Source organism: Desmodus rotundus, chromosome 12 (genome assembly GCF_022682495.2).
Source record: "Desmodus rotundus isolate HL8 chromosome 12, HLdesRot8A.1, whole genome shotgun sequence".
Taxonomy (NCBI): Eukaryota; Metazoa; Chordata; class Mammalia; order Chiroptera; family Phyllostomidae; genus Desmodus; species Desmodus rotundus.
In genome coordinates this window covers 16206747-16222955 of record NC_071398.1, presented here as the reverse complement: position 1 = coordinate 16222955, position 16209 = coordinate 16206747, and the positions used below count along the sequence as shown (strand labels likewise).

Sequence of the window (16209 nt, the reverse complement as noted above, 5' to 3'; positions counted from 1 at the left end):
GGGTTCCCGGCAACAGCCAATCATGCTTCCGAATAGTTCCTGGTTCATTTTCTTTTTACCAATGAGACGAGGGATTCAGTTTCAAGTCCCGCCTACCCCTCCCCAGTTCCTTAGGACGTAGGCCTGGTCCGAGGTCCACCTAACCAATCAGAATCGCCCATCCTCTCCCACCTCGCCAATTAGATGCCGTGATTTTGGAAAGGCGCCTAGTGGAGACGTATTGACAGGTGTCACGCAATTGAGGCTTCCCCTTCATTGGCGTGCAGACCTGCAAAGTCCTGAAAGAAAGGGGCCGAGTCTCCATTTCCCCCTTCCTCTTCCTTTCGCCATGGGTTCCTCCTGAGTCACGATAAGCTCATTTTCCCCACCTTCTGTGCGGCCTGTATTCTAGCCCCAGGTTTACATCTTTTTGCTTTGCATGAGACCTGGCGAATCCCCTCTAAGGGTCAGTTTCCTCACCAGTCAAATGGGCATGAAAACTTCTTCTACCTTGTAGAGCACAGATTTTCAACCAGTGTGCCGCAAGAATTTTAAAAACATGCAAGAGCTGTCTATTTAGTCAGAGGCACTGACCTCTTTTCCCTTAGATTGTCAAATTAAAAAGAAAAAAATGGCAACACAACAATAGCCATCTGGTGTGAATGAATCACAATTATTCCAAAATTGTTTGTCAGGTTGACAAAAAATATAGCTTTTTTTTTTTTTGGTGTGCTGCAGCATTTTAACAATTAGTTTATGTGTGCCATGAGAGGAAAAGGTTGAAAGTCACTGTTATAGAAAATGTGGCCAATTAAATAAGAGAGGGTATCTGCAGAGCTCTTGGCACATAGCAATCAATACATAAATGAAAAGGCTGTGTTAGAAAAGGTGCACTGGCTGGCCTGAAGCCTTGGGACAGGGTTAAGGGGCAGAGTGTGGAGTATCCCAAGTTTCTGCTGCTACTAAGTATCTGATTTTGTTGTATGTCAATTATATCTCAATAAAACTGCAGGGCGGATTGATTTTTAAATGAATTCTTTGGTGATCAGAACATATCTACACTAATTTTGTTTCTACGTGCTCTAAAATAGAGATTGTCTCAACTGTCACGGGCTGGAGGTCCCCAGCATTTTGGAATTCCAAGTTTGTTTAATGTGCAGTATTGTGAGCTAATCATTTTAACTGCTATTACAACAGACACATTGATCGTGGTGAAATATTTTCATCAAATCACTCTCCCAGGCTCTCCACAATCCATCCCCAACTTCTTTGACTATTAGTTTACACCATTCCCTTTTATAAGCCTTGTGCACCAGCCACTGACTCCTAAACCTGCTGGTAATAAACTCACAGCTGTGGTCATACCAGGCCCACCCACTTAAGATACACTCTTCTTCCTTCCCAGGCCTACTCACCTTTCAAGCTCTCCTCAAATTCTTCCTTTTTCACAAACTCTCCCACCACTCTGAGCTCCAGTGGTTCCATTGCCTTATACTACCTAAGCATACTGCTGCTTCAGGAAACGCCCCTGTATCTAAAATCATAACTTTCCACATTTACCTCCCTCATTAGATTGAAACTATAAGAGGAAGCCCAAATGATTCTTAGGATATTCCACAAATTCTAGATTCAAATATCTGCATTCATTTTAGAGATATTTACTGAACATTTACTGGGTCACAGGTGGTGTACTAAGCTCTAGGGATAGAAAGGTGACATAACAAAAAAGCCCTCTGAAATAAACAAAAATATTTACGTATGCAGTATATAAGTTTCAGTGCTAGAGATAGAGATTTGTACCAAATGCAATGAGAAACAGCTCTGAACACATATTCGTTAAGTAACACTTACCCCTGGTGTGTATAAGTCCCCTCAAGAGACTATGTTAAAAGGGCAGATTCCCTACCTTCCAGACATGGAGTCTCTTCTTTAACTTGACTCTTGGCCTGCCTTGTTACTTTCATCAAGAGATTGTAGCATGAGAGGTGCCGTACAAATTACAAAGTCTAGACCTCAAGAGGCCTTGAAGTTTCCATCTCCACCATCTTAGGACATTACCCCAAGACCATGATGCTGCAAAGAAGCCTGGGATTAAGGAGCCAGCCATTTAAATGCTGTCTCAGCTGAGCCCGCCCCTTAATCAACTGTCAGCTGAATGTAAACACATGAGTGAGTAAGGCTAAATCAGCAGAACCACTCAGTCAACCCACAAAATCATGAGAAATACTAAAACATCGTTTTAAGACATGTAAAAAAAAACCCCAAAAAACACTGAAGTGGTTTTTTTTGAAGTTTATTAGATATGCAATGTGATGTATTTATCGCTCATGCAATGTATTAGTAAAATTACACAGCATTTCTTTTTCTACCTCCACCTCTAGGAAACTGAGTCCGATTGTGTTTTTCAATACCCTAAGAGGATAGCCTGGAAGAACCACTCAGCAACAGGAGGAGGAGTTAATATACATGGAATACCACAAAAGTAAAAGCGGGCTTTCTGAGAGAAAAGTAGGTGGGATTCCTCCAGTAGTAGTGATGCCAAACGCTTCCTCAGAGGGACCTGAGCAGGTGACAGGGCCTTGGAGGGGGAGGACTACGTGGTGCATTCAGAGAGATCGGACCCTCGGGTGCCAGAGCTCCCAGCCAGCAGATCGCTCGAGCCCTAGCGTGGAGGCAAAACAATAGATCTTTCAGTGACCAATGTGGGCTGAAAGCTTGAGGGCCCTTCCTGAATGTTTTGTACCATGTAAAACCCCGGGGGAGAGGAGAACAGCCCCATAAATGCCTGAGACTGAATTTGTCACAATCGTGGTCAGTGGAATTAAAGTGTTTTTTAATTGATATTTAAATTTCTGTTGTACAATAGAATGTCAAACAGGTAAGTGGAAAGAATCATACAATGAACTCCTGTATAATTCTAATTTAGATTCACCAAATTAGAATCTAATCACTAAATTAGATTCACCAAATTGTTAATACTTTTCCATATTTGATTTCTTTGATATATGTTTATTGTTGTTGTTAATAATGTTAAATCATTTCAGAATAAGTTGTGGTCCTTATGACCCTTCACCTCGAAATAATTCTGTATCTTCTAAGAATAAAAAAATTCTCTTACATAACCCCAGTATAATTTTTAAATTCGGGGAATTTAACATTTACACAAAACTATTACCTAACATGCTGTCCGTATCATTTTCCAGTTGTTATAATAATGTCCTTTGTGAACTTTTGGTGTGTCTTCGTGATCCAGGATCCAGTCCAGAATCATGCAATGCACTTATTTATGTGTCCTGTGTCCTTAGTCTCCTTTAATAAGGTACATTTCATCAGCCTTTCTTTTTCTTTCATGACATTGACATTTGTGAAAAGTATGGCCTCAACTTGAATTTGATTCAGAAAAGATAATGTGGCCTATAAGTAGTGATTATAAATTCATATTCAAAATTTATAACACGTTAGCCAGAAAGTGTAGCTTGGAATCCTGTCCCTACCACTCACAAACCTGGCAATGTCAGGCAGCTTTCCAAGTGGATACCCACTTGTTCCAACACCACTCGATGAAAACACAATTCCCCATTGAATTGTTTTTATGTCTTTGTTTAAAATTGATTGACCATGTAAGTGTGGGTCTTTTTCCGAACTTTCTCTTCTGTTCCAGTGATTGGTCTATCCTTGTGACAATTTCACACTGTCTCGATTACTGTTGCTTTGTAGTAAAGCTTGAAGTCAGGTGATGGAAATCCTTCAGCTTTGCTCTTACCTTTCAAAATTGTTTCTGCTATTCTAGACCCTTTGTATTTCCACATAAATTTAAAAATCAACTTGTTGAGTGCTCGCTTTGGCAGCATATATACTAAAATTGAAACAATGCAGAGAAGATTAGCACGGCCCCTGCGCAAGGATGACATGCAAATTCGTGAAGCGTTCCGTATTTTGTGCAGCGCCCCCGTGGGCTCCTCACACCCTTTGATTAACTCGGAAGAAACAGTATGAGTCAAGACGCAATGTGTGGCCTCAATAGCAAAATTGTGATTTTTCATTGTAATAAAGAAAAATCCCAGCTTGTTAAACCAAGAGATCAAGGTTACATAACCAGAGATAAATCATGTTGGTAGCATGTCCCCCCTGGTATGTGATGAGGGGGACACTTCGTCTCTATGGTATGCCTCCCCATAACTCATAACCCCTGTTCTCTCATGAGAAAAATATGAGGGACATTCTACAAAACACATGGCCAGTATTCCTCAAGACAGTCATACTCATTTTAAACAAACAAACAAATAAGGCAGCACTGAGAAATTGTCAATTGTCACAGCCTCAAGTAGACTAAGGAGACACAACTACTAAATGCAATGTAACATCCTGGGTTAGATCCAGATAAAGTAACAGTAATGTACCAGTTTGATTTCTTAGTTTTGACAAATGTACGCTAGTATATGTAAGTGTTAACATATGGGAAGCTGAGTGAGAGGTATACAAGAACTCTACTATTTTTGTAATTTTTCTGTAAACCTAAAATTATCCCAAAATAAAAGGTTATTTTTTTAATAATCAGCCTGTTAATTTCTGTAGAATTTATAAAGAATAAATATCTTAACAACCTTAAGTTTTACAGTGCACAAACACCGTATACTCATACTGCTGTATTTATTTGAACCTTTTTGTAATTTGTAGCTTTGCACATAGAGGTCTTCTGCATCTTTGGTGAAATGTATTTCTAAATATTTTATGGTTCTTAATGCTATGACAAGTGGAATTATTTAATTTTCCAGTTGTTTGCTGCTGTAACAGAGAAAACTTTGTACATTGACTTAATATCCTATGACCTTGCTAAATTCACTTATAGCTGTAGTGGGTTTTTTTAGATTTCTTTTTTTAAGTACTGTTTATTGATTATGCTATTATAGTTTTCCCAATTTTTCCCCCTTTATCCCCCCCTTTTTTTTTGTTTTTAGATTTCTTAAGAATAAACTTAAATGTAGCAATCATGTCATCTGCTAATAGAGACAGGTTCACATCCTCCTTTCCAAAGTGCACTTTTTCCCTTGCCCTATTTCTCTGGCTAGGAAGTCTAACACAACATTGCCTTAAAACGGTGAAACGAGCATCCCTGTGTTATTCTCAATCTTTTTTTTAAAAAAAAGATTTTATTTATTTTTAGAGAGAGGGGAAGGGAGGGAGAAAAATATGGAGAGAAACATTGATGTGAGAGAGAAACATCGATTGGTTGCCACTCATACACACCTGACTGGAGACCAAACTCTCAACCCTGGCCTGTGCCTTGATGGTGGAAGGAACCGGTGACCCTCGTTTTGCAGGAAGATGCCCAACCAACCGAGCCACACTAGTCAGGGCTGTTGTTCCCAATCTTAGGAAGAGGAAGAAAGCATTAGTCTTTCATGATTAAATATTATGCTATCTGTAGATTTCTCAGTAAATGCTCTTTATCAGTTAGAGGACAGAATTTCCTTATATTCTTAGTTTCCTGAGCTACTTTTTTTTAATTACAAAAGGATACTAAATCCTGTTAAAATTTTTTTCTGCATCTGTTGAAGTGATCATATGATTTTTCTTTTTTATTCTGTTAATATGGTGAATTACTTTGAATGGTTTTCAAACATTTAACCAACTTGTGCATTCCTGAATAAACCCCACTTGGTTATGATATTGGTCTTTTTTATTTATTGTTGGATTCAATTTTGTTCTACTTCTTAAGGATCTTTGCATCTATATTCATTAGAATAATTATTTGTAACTTTTTCTTCTTGAATATCTTTAATAGTTTTTTTCAAGATCTTTGATAAATATTTACTGAGTAACTATAGCTAAGTACACCGTCAACATGAGTATTAAGCAAAACTCATGAAAATGCCTGCCCCAGAGTGTCCTCATTCTGGGTAATAACTCCAAAATGCTGGCTATTTTGGAGTTATTATTGCTAGGTGCTACTAATGAGACCCAGCTCTTAGGAAACTTACTACGAGGCAGATGGCACTTACCACCAGAGACATTTTTAACATTAACATTTTACTTTTGCTTTTTTTACATATTAGAAAATCCTCTCTCTGCTGCTTACCAGGTGTGTGCTCTGAAATTTATCTCAGGTAACAGCTGGATCAGTGTGTGAGATGCTGCTCCAGGGGAGTTGTTATTTACCTTGCAAGTTCATTTTACTGCTTTTATGTAAACAGTAAAATTAGAACAGGAAACTGGCAAGGAAAACACCGTGCATGCTCCTTGCGAATAGAGCCAAGGATTTTGCAGATATCAAACACACCTCCTGTATTCGTTCTCACATTCTTTTTTTTGAGGTGAAGGGTACCCTTTCCCATTCCCAGGAGTGGAATACAATGAGGTGGGCCTCAAATCTTGCCCTTTTTGCCCTTTTCAAAGTATTATGTCCCCTGGCAACCTATTCTCTTCCCCTGCCAAAGGGAAGACAAACTCTTACAGCCATCACAGTCCAGCACTCTCCTTCCTTCCCAGGGCTGGGCCTGGCCATCCAGTGTCAGTGAGGCTTCATAAGTTAGTGCCAAGTTAGGGACCCATATCCTCCAGGGTCCAGCCTCAGGGAGGGTTTGGCTGCAAGCATCCTAGGGCCAGCCAGACATCTCTGGCCTGTTGGGTGGACTCTTCTGGAGCTTCCTTCAGGATATCCTGTTGAGTTTAATGCCAGTGGAGCCCAATACCCACCAGCCTGGTTCAGTTGCTAGGAGAGAGGGAGACTATAGCTGTGCAAACAGCCATCAACAAGTACACTTTCTACCCTGGGTTGGTTTTCCTGGTTCAGAACACCCACTTTTCTTCCAGTGTTTTCATTCACATGTTTCAAAATATATATGTGTATATATATTGTATGTATGAGGTCTGTCCAGGAAAAGTCCAATCATTGTTAATATAAGGAGAATGGTTTGGGCGACATCGATGTAACCTGGCAGCCAAGGCGAGTGGACTGGAATGTGCATGTGTGGACAATGACAACTTCACAGTCAGTGGGGGTGGTAGACACCATTGAGTGAGCATGTGTACTGTGTGGCCGTCACATTCAAAATGACTGAGTGAGTACAGCAACAAATCTGCATCAAGTTTTGCTTTAAGCTTGAACATTCCTCCACGGAAACTATTCAGATGATTCAGAAGCTGGTGGTTGGCAGCGTCATCACAAACAACGTGCCTGCTCAGGCATCATGTCTTGAGCAGAGTTTCTTGGAGAAACATCAAATCACCCAGGTGACTCAGCTCCCTTACAGCCCAGATTTGGCATCCTGTGACTTCTGGCTTTTCCCCAAACTAAAATAACCGTTGACCCTGTGTGGTATAGCTCAGTGGGTTGAGAGCATGGGCTGGGAACCAAAGGGTCGCCGGTTCGATTCCCAGTCAGGACACATGCTTGGGTTGTTGCGGGCGAGGTCCCCAGTAGGGGACACATGACAGGCAACCACACATGGATGTTTTTCTCTCTTTCTCCCTCCCTTGCCTTCTCTCTAAAAGTAAATAAATAAAATCTTTTTTAAAAGAACTGAGGAAAATAAATGTCATTCTATTTATTCAAAGCTGAAAAACAAATAAAATAAATACAACAAAAACATGAGTAATAAAAGACTAAACAGAAAAGCTGAACTTCATCAAAATGTATAACTTTTGTGCTGCAAACAATACTATTAAAGACTGAAATGACAATCCATGGGATGAGAGGGAATATTTCCAAATCACATACAAGCCTACCTTAGAGATAGTGCAGGTTCAGATCCAGACCACCGCAGTAAAGCTGAGTACTGAAATAGAATTGTAATCCTTTTGCTGGTGGAGGGTCTTGCCTTCCATTCATACAGAAGCACAACTCCTGTGAAGCACAATAAAGTAAAGCACAGTAAAAGGTGGCATGCCGGTATCTGAGAAGGGACTTGTATCCAGAATGTATAAAGAAACCTTAGAGCACCAAAAAAACAACCCAATTTAAAAAATGCATGAGGGATTTAAGTAGACATTTCACCAAAAAAGCTGTACAACGGGCAAATAAGCTTATGAAAATATTCTCAACATCACTAGCCGTCAGGGAAATGCAACTCAAAACTATAATGAGATTCCACTTTCCCACCCACTAGGATGGCCACAGTTAAAAAGACAGACAATGACAAGTGTTGGTGAGTATTCAGAGAAACTGGTACCCTCATACATTGCTAGTGTGAGTGTAAAATAGAGCATCTACTGTACAAAACATTCCAGCAGTTCTTCACAAAGTTAAACACAGAGTTAACATATGACTTGGCAATTACACTGCTAGGTATACACCCAAGAAAAATGAAAACATATGTCCACACAAAAACTTGGTCACCAGTGTTCATATCAGCAATATTCATAATAGCCAAAAAGTGAGAACAACTCAGATGTCCCTTAGCTGGTGAATGAATGGAGTGTGGTGTGTCCTTATAATGAAATACTATTCTGGAGAAAAATAACATACTAAACATGGGTGTACTCTGAAAACATCATGCTCAGTGAAAGAAGCCTGTCATGACAGACCACATACTGTATGAGTTCATCTATGTGAAATTTCCAGAAAGACACACCTATAGAGAGAGTAGATGTAGTGGTTGCCCAGGGCTTGAGAGCTTTGGGGGAATGGTTTGGAGGTTCCTTTGAAGGGAGAGTAAAATATTCTAACATTAAATTGCAACGGTGGCTGCACAACCCTAGGACAATATTAAAATACTGAATTGTACACTTTTGATAGGTGAATCGTATACTACGTGAGTTATATCTCAACAAAGCTGTTGAAGAAAAAGCAGACAAAACTGAGACATGGTGTTAGAAGTCTGGACTAGTGGTTAGGGGGAGGGCATGCAGAGCGGGAAAAAGAGGAATTAAAAAACATGAAAGGCTGCAGTACATCCCAGTTGTGGAGCCAAGAAAAGAATGCACGTGAGAGACATTAAAATGTTGAAGGTTTTTAGAGTGTAAGGAGTATTGTGGGGAGGAGGTTTGATAACGATAATCTAGGACAGAGACTGGGTAATATCACTATTTTTACTACAATCTACTGGGCAAAAGGCTACTTAGAAAAAGCGAAATAAACCAGTCAGAAAGAGAATTACCTTATGATTTCACTTACTGGTATATGTGGAAACTAATGAACAAAATAAACTAACAAAGACAGACTCATCCATACAGAGAACAGACTGACAGCTGTCAGAGGGGAGGGGGGTTGGGAGGTTGGGTGACAAAGGTAAAGGGATTAAGCAAAATAAAAATGTATTACAGAATTGTACCCCTGAAACCCATATAATTTTTATTAACCAATGTCACCCCAATAAATTCAATTAAAAAAACTCACAGGCAGATCACAGTATGGTGATTACCAGGGACTAAGAGGGCTAGGGAGGTACAAGAGGGTAAAGGGGGTCAATGGTGATGGAAGAAGATTTGACTTTGGGTGGTGAACACACAATACAATATACAGATGATGCATTATAGAATTGTACACCTGAAATCTGTATAATTTTATTAACCAATGTCACCCCAATTAAAATGGAATTTTAATGGAATTGTATTAATGGAAATTAAATAAAAGGAAAAAATAAAAATCATAATTGTTTCCATAAACACAATTTCCTTTAGACAGAATACTCCAATTGTCTTTGTTCAATGGCCTTTATCTAGTCTGTTGAGGATGCATAGAAAGCACAGAAAGCAGCCTCTGTGATTAGATTAACCTCTAATCCATTTTAAAAATAAGCTGTAGTGGATATAATTTACTTGCACTAATGTACTTTTTATTAAACATGATTTAAGTAGAACCTTTCTCAGGGGTGTGGCTGGAGGAGTAAACAATGGCTATGGATTAAGTGATAAGTTAATAAATTAAGATAACAGGTAGTAGAGGGGACAATTTTTAAATTTAATTTTTTAAGTCTTTAATTCATTGACATTGTTCAAAACTAAAAAAAAAAACAAAACATTAAACAGCCCAACAAAAAGTCTCTTGCCAACCTCTTCCACCCACGTTCCATCTCCTTTCACTCACCTACCCCAAATAACCACTTAATAATTTTTTGTGTGTACCTTTCTTAAGTTTGTCTATGTAAATATAAATATTTATGCTTAGTTTTACTCACTTTTGATACGAAAGGTAGCAAACGATGCTCAGTTCTGCATCTTAGCTTTTTAACTTAATGATATCTTAGGAATGTTTAGATAGTAAGACATAGAGAGCCCCCTCATATGCTTTATTTTATAGCTGCAACTATAGTTTTTTTATAGTTTACTATTCAGTGGGCATGAACATACCATAATTTCACTAGTCTCAATCTTTTAGGGTTCCGAACAGTGCTATCATTAATAACCTTCATCTTACCTCACACGTATGCACAAGAGGAAGTAGGATTTCTAGGTCAAAAGCATAGACATTTGTATGTTAGCAACTGTACCGATTTATATTCTCACTGGTGATGTGTGTGAATGCCTGTTTCCTCATAGACCCGTGCGTTATCAAAGTTTTTGAATTATACCAATCTGAAAGTTGCAAACATTGTATCACGCTGTAGTCTTGATTTGCATTTCTCTTCTTCTATATGAGGTCGAACATTGATTCTATAGTTAAGAATAATAAAAGAATTATCAACCTTCTATCTAGATCAACTCCTGAAAAATAACCCTAATAGCCAAGAATTTCTTTTGAGTTGAGAGGGCTTTATTTCTGCATGCCAAGCATGAGCCTACCTTAAGGGATAGTCCCTCTGCCTGGAACGGTCTCCCACCCCAACTTTACATTCAGATTTTATCATATTTATCTTACATTAACTGTCACTCCCTTGGTGAGACCTAGGTGAGCCACCCACCCTATGTAGCTACCCAGTGTCTCTGACACATCGTTCTGTTTTCTTTCTCTCCGTAGAACTCATGGCTACCTGATTCTCTTCTGGTTTATGTGTTGAGTGACCTGTATGCAACACTATTGTATCCCCAGTATCTGACACGGTGCTTGGCACACAGTAGGTGTTTAATAACTACCTGTTGAATAGATAAATTCCCAACTTCTAGAATGAGATAAAAGGGGTTAAGTTTCTAAACATTTTCTAAATAGGGTTTTGTTTTTTTTTGGAAATGGAGTATGGGAAAGGAATTTGGCCTTGTCCTTGGGCTGAGAATGCCTACAGGCAACCCCTAACATCGAAACTTTATTCTTAAAGCCTTTTAACTTCGTGCTAACTTCGAGCAGTGGACGTGAGACCCACCCTCGGTTAAGTTCAGGTTAGGTTTGGGACCCTGGGATATTTTCTTTCATCCATAATCACTGGATCAAGGCCTATAAATCAAATAGTTAAGACACAAAACACAAACAAGGTCATAATTTGTTTCTTCCTGCCCTCTGTTTTTCTTGGCAAGGAAAAACTCAAGCTTTTCCTGACTGGGGATGGTTAATGACATGGGGGGTTGGGTGGGGGGTGATTCATTAAAAGTGGCCTGAGTAACTGGCCTTTTATTTCTTCTCATTCTTTCCCCTTATTGTCCCAACTCATGTAAGGAAACACATTGAATAAAATAATTCTCCTGAGGATAAAGAACCTCCCCTTGACTCTTTGTTCACTTGTAGCTACATATTCCCAGAATCAAAACCTTGGAGCTTGGAGGCCAGTGTGGCTCAGGGTGATGTGATGGGCATTTCTGATAGAGAAGGAAGGCCAACAACCCTGGTTTATGGAAGTCCCTTCTTTTACCCCCTTTTCTTACCAAAGCTGTCTATTTTGTTAGGAAATTCTTCCTGCCCCCAGGGACCCTGGTGGGAGTTGAGCATGGCTGTGGGCGAGTCTGACAACCTCAGCTCCCCGTTTCTAAAATGGGTGTTATAATACCAGTATGTTCTTCTTAAATGTGGGGCATTCATGTCAACTATTCCTAAGGGCTGGACAAAGAAAAGGAAGTGGTAACAATAAAAAAAAATATTCAATTTAATAGTACACGTGGATCACAATATTAAGAGAAACAGCAGAATATACTATTTTGTGAATAGTATAGATGTGAAACCTTCATCTTTCACACTATACACTGCTATTTTGTTTGAAATATTTTGATATTTTTTAAAGAAATAAAATTAAAAACATGTCTAGAAAAAGGCTGCACAATAATAGGCCAAAACACTAAGGGCTATCTCAGGGTGAGGGCTGAGAGATGATTTTCATTTCTATCTTTATACTTTTGTGTACTTTGTAGTTCTTTTTGCAGATTATGTATTAGTTTTGTAATTACAAAGAAACAATAGTAAAATGGTATTTTATTTTAAGTAGGTTTATGTGCCCCAACCTTCCGTACCTTTCTGTGGAAGTGGAACAATTTGTTTTCCAAGAGGTGGGCGTAGGAGGACACGAGTGGCCCAGGAGAGGTGGGGGGACAGACGTGACTCTGATCCGGGTCAGGGCGAGGCTGTGGAAAACTACCGGTTGATGCCACGCCCTCAGCAGGGTTCTGGGGAAGGCCGCTGTTAAATCACCCCGCCATTGTTTTTGTTCCCCCTCCACGTGAGATAGTCCCAGTGCCTCTCAACTGCCGTTGCAGGTGTAGCTTCCTCGCCTTTCGTCATTTTTGTTACCTCCCTTTGAGCCTACTGCCAGTGCACTCCACCATCTCTGCGGATCCCAGGTGACCTGCTCTTCCCACAGGGGACCCAGCCAGGAAGGGGAGAGTGAGAGGATAGATCTGTGGGGCCCCCGTGTTGTAAGTTGGTGGGGTTTGTGGACTTTGGAGAAGGGGCTCAATAGATAGCGCGCCTCCTCAGGCTCTGAGTCAGTGGTGGCTCTGGGTTGTCAGGAGATGGAGGATCTTCTCATACGGACACAGGTTGTCAAATGTGGCTGAGTGTGCGTGCCCAGTAGTCTTCCTTACACCTGAATTAAACAGACTTTCCCACCAGTCCCGGCAGCAGTGGCACAGGACTCAGGGTGGCCTCCCCGTGTGGAGGGAGAGGACTTATGCTCCCTCCCAGGGTCTGGTTCCTAAGAGTCGGGAAAGAGGAAGACACTGGGCAACTCACACCCAGTCTCCTAACGCTCTCCCTTCCCTAAGTGCCAAAGATGAAGGCACGAAGAAGAGACTGGAGCCTTAACGTTAATTGAGGACCTGCTACAGGAAGGAAATACGTGGAGTGGGAAGAAAGCACTTTCCTCTCCAAAAGTTCTTACTACTTCTTGAATTACAGAACACCTTAGGAATATAAAGCAAGCTATAAGCCACCACCTCAGAAAAGTGCACGTAAGTGCTGTACTTCAGCATTAATGGTTTGTATCTGCCTGCCTTTCCCTTTCTTCTGGTCTCAGCACCCCGATCTTCCTCGGAGAAACTGTTCCTAGGCCAGTCTATGTGAAGCTAGTGGGGCTGCCAATCAATATGCTCCGCCTCCCTTTGCTTGCAGGTGGGCTGTGTGATTCAATCTGTCCAATCAGAGAAGCTCATTTCCCTGGCCCCATTGTTTCAGAAATGGGACCTGGATTTAAGGCAGCCAATCAGGGAAAGAGAACTAAGCGGGTGAGACTGCTTCTGAACTTGAAGAATAGGAAACCAGAGAAAAGTAAAGCTGGCGGTTCTTCACAGCAGTTTTGTCTGCCAAGTGGAAAGAGTCTAAAGAATAGGGCCCGACAAAGCAGAATGATGCCCTGGGGATACTGTTGAACCTTTGAATATAGTCAATGAAATCTAGACTTGTTACATGAGCCGCTAAATTTGCCGTTTTTTTTCCTCAAGCTAGTGTAAGGTAGGTTTCTGTCCCTTGCAACCTATGCGCACACACAGAAGTTGGCCTCCACCTTCAAGGGTGCTCAGACCATGAAGCCCAAACCTTCCCTGGACGTCCAGAAGCCCTTCTGTTAGTGGTGCCCACTATAAATTTGAAAATTGATCAAAATTGGAGATTCAGATAGAACTGGCCACCGCATTTGGGGCAGAAAGACTTGCTTCTTCACGTGGGTGCCATCTCTGCTTGCCAGCAACTTGGAAACCATACTGAAAGCACAGGCTGGAGGGCACGTAACTTGAGAGAAAACAAGTAACATGGGTGTGTTAAAATGCAGGAAATGCTAGGAGAGAGCGACTAGTCCTCTTTTTCTTTATATACCATGAATGAGAGTTGGAGGTGGAAAGGAGAAAGAGAATCCTGCCCAAACCAAAGAGAATGTGTCTGCACAAGTTGGCCTGCGAAGGCACCAACCTGATCTGCGGTGGTAAAGAAAAAGCAAAAAAGCTATAGGATGGTAACAGCTAACATTGTAATCATTTACTCCAGGCTAGATGTTACACTGAACCCTTTACATACATTATAACAATTTTAGGTACTATTGTGATTCCCATTTTACAGAGGGTAAAACTGAGACTGAGAGAGATTAGGAACTTGGTGAGACCGTCCTACAACTCACAGAGCCAGGATTCCACAAGCAGGGCAGTCTTATTCCTGCAATTCCTAACCACCATGTCTGCCCACTCTGTCCAAAGAGCTGGATTGGAATCTAGCTTGTTACCTGCTGATTGAATGACCTAGAGCAAATCAGCCTCTCTGAGCTTGTTGCCTCACCTGGAAAATTCAGGTGTTATACCAGATAACTTAAAAACAAACAAACTCTTTCAACTCAAAAATTCCCTCCCCCCAAAACAGTTTCCAAAACTTAACCCCTAACTCACCAAACTAGGGTTTGTATTCCTGCTCTGAGCTTTTCTGCTCAAGACCATGTAGATTGGCTTTCCCATGGATTTAGGATCAAAGGGCTCCTTTCGGCTCTGTGTTCCTTTGAAATGGATTCAAAGGCATGGTTTTCAAAGTGCAGGGGGGACTGGAAGGCCTTCATCCTTGCTGAGTGAATCAGTATCCCGGAGCACAGGTGACAAGTCCTGACCCATCCCGCCACTGTCTGATAAGCCCAAAGGTCACAGCTCTAAATGACCCCACTTTTCCTTCTTCCTGGCCCTTTTGTGGGTTTTCTGATAAGGTGCCCTAAGTCATCTGTGACACTGTTTTTTCTCTCTGCAAACAATCCCCAGGGCATGCACTCCGCCTGTGAGCTCCCCAGCTGCTTCCAGCTCTCCTTCTGCTCACAGCCCTTTAATTGCTGCATTCCAACAAATTAGCCATGTGACAGAAGATTATTTTTAACTTCAATAGAACAGCTCCTTCTCTTTTAATATATCATGCTTGGCCCACATTCCCTCGGTGAAAAGGGCACCATCGGCTACTTCTGAGAACTTTTAATTACTCTAATTGTTTGCAAAACTCTTAGAAGCTTGGGGGGGAAAAAAAAACGCATGTCTTTCCCCTTTCCCAGTTTTCCCATTTGCTATTTAATAGAAGCTGAGATAGAGCCCAACCTAGAGACTTACCAGCTTTAATGGGTCTCCCCAAGTCCCCTCTAGCCTTCTCTCACCTGTTCTCAACAGGATGGGTTTCTACAGTGCAAATCCACTGGCAGGATGGAGAGGAAAAGTTCCAGAGTGACAGAGACTCCCACCCCAAACCCGTGCAGAGCTCAGAAGGTGGCAGAATGGGAATGGCCGGTGCCCCAGGAAGACTGAGCGCTTAGCACCTCTTAGGTCTGAGAACCCTCCAAGAAAGTCCTGATGACTGAGCTTGACACTGAATCTGAGCCTTTCACCTTCTAGTAAATCACACACAACAAGGCGCATCTCAGTGACGCCAGGTGGATCAGAGGCCCTTCTCCAATTTTTCTGAATTTCCTAAACCCCAGACATTTCTCTAATCTCAAGAGGCCAAGTGGGAAGTGTGGCCAGAAATGATCGTGATTGTATCACCCTCACCTCCTAGAAAGACACAGAGATGCATTTAAGTTTGAGTCTCCCCAAATTGAGAAACGTACAATTTCTTATACCTGAGTTTTGCAAGGTGATACAGGTTATAACAGTATATGGATCCTTCCAGCTATTTTGGATGCTATATGCAGTTTGACACACAGTGAATTATAAAAGGATAGCTGTATGTGTGTGTGGGGGGGGCAGTGAGTGGATGTGCTTGTGTGTTGGGAAGGGGGAGGAAAGCGTACTCCAGGCAGTGGGAGCAGCACGTATGCAAGCTGTCATATGGGGAAAAGCATGATGTGTTTGAAGAATTTTTAAAAGGCCAGCATGACTGGAATCTACAGATAATAACACATTATGTCCTCCCAGTACAGTTCTTCCAAGTTTTTAAAATTGAGGTATAATTTACATAAAATAAAATGGCTACATTTTAATGTA

The 16209-nt window shown here is 41.0% G+C and overlaps 1 non-coding gene across 1 annotated transcript; it reads left to right on the top strand.

Annotated features, from left to right (window-relative positions):
* The first annotated feature begins 3811 nt into the window (after positions 1-3811).
* LOC112300875 (U6 spliceosomal RNA) lies at positions 3812-3918 on the top strand. Its single transcript, XR_008425887.1, has one exon. It is a non-coding gene; the product is annotated as a U6 spliceosomal RNA (small nuclear RNA).
* Positions 3919-16209: the final 12291 nt, after the last annotated feature.